Raw genomic sequence first — 1,415 nt, forward strand, 5'->3', positions numbered from 1 at the left:
TTTGCAAATTTCCCTTTGATTAGCTGCATTTGATCATTTGAATTTTAATGTTCAAATTTAAACGGTTCAAGTCCGATTGGCTGAATTTCCTAATTCGATTTGACTATTTAAATTTAAATACGTCGAATCTGATTGGCTGACTTCTCGTAATTTCAATGTGACTATTTAAATTTGTGTACCTCGAATTTGAATATTTCAAGGAGCACTTTAAATTTGATTCTTCACTTCGATAATTTAAATTTTAACGTTCCGAATTTCAATATTTCTATTCTTCGCCCAATCGATATTTCACCTCTTCGTTTCTTGTATTCCGAAACGAAGAGTCGCCGAAGAAAATTACACGCTCTGTTACGTCTTCGAGGTACGTTTCTCAGGTAAGACAAACCGCGATCCAAACGATGTTCATCAACGGAACTGTGTCGAACGAGGATTTTTTGCGATTCTGCGGCATTTACAGTAACGCGAGCAAAGAATCCTTCTCAAGCTGCATCGACATCGCGTGCTTTTCGCGTTCAACTGGGCTAATGTTCGACGTCTCCGTAAAAAGGCATCGGTAAGTGCCGCGTGGAAAAACGGCTTCGCCTTGAAAAGGGACTTGGAGCTGTGCTCGTGCGCGCACACTCCTTGACCATTATTACTCGAGCTTTTTCACGCTGTGCTCGACATCGGTTCATTTGTTTTTTATGCGTACCTTTTGGTAAAACGAGAGATTCTCAATGAACGAGCCTCGTAAACGAAAACAGTATTTCTTCAATTTTTAAACACACTGCGGGAAACATATTTCACATCGTGTCACGAGTCACAAATAATAATATTTATGTTGACTATCATTCACCATCGTTGCCTATAATCTTTATTTTCTAAAATTTTCCTAGACTTCCGAATAAAAAATTACGATCTACGAAAGTCTCTGAAATCTCTGAAAAAGTAGATCTACGCGTGCAAATGTTTTCGTCTGTTAAATTGAAACCAAAATTTTTTCTTTTTAATTTCCCTGAAAATGTGCTTATTTCGGGTCTCCTTTAGGATAAAACGAATTGTGCTCTCGGTATTTCAGATCTGAATCGTCCGACTGATATACAAGCGTGTGACGAAAGCTTCGAAAACTTCGAATACGAAATGAGCGAACGAAGTTGAAAGAGAAGTGGTGCTTTGTGTCGATGATACTTTCGCCAAATGAATTTCAAGCCACGTCGAAACAAAACCTGCATCCATCTGAATGCCATTCATACCAGTTTCGAGCGATATTTGTACACGGTTTCGTTTTCCGCTGAATTTCAACATTCTGCACAAGTTATTCATACACTTTCAACAATAACAACGTGTCTAGACAGAATTTTCTCCTCACATTGAATCTTTTATACAACGTGTGCATTACGGTGCATTCAGCGTGCGAGTGCACTTTCTTCCCTGGC

At 38.8% G+C, this 1,415-nt stretch overlaps 1 protein-coding gene across 1 annotated transcript in view; it reads right to left on the minus strand.

Annotated features, from left to right (window-relative positions):
- The window catches only part of LOC108570316, a 208,039-nt gene that overhangs the window by 98,221 nt on the left and 108,403 nt on the right, over nt 1–1,415 (minus strand). The window lies entirely within an intron of this gene.

This window comes from Habropoda laboriosa, unplaced genomic scaffold (genome assembly GCF_001263275.1).
Source record: "Habropoda laboriosa isolate 0110345459 unplaced genomic scaffold, ASM126327v1 scaffold68, whole genome shotgun sequence".
Taxonomy (NCBI): domain Eukaryota; kingdom Metazoa; phylum Arthropoda; class Insecta; order Hymenoptera; family Apidae; genus Habropoda; species Habropoda laboriosa.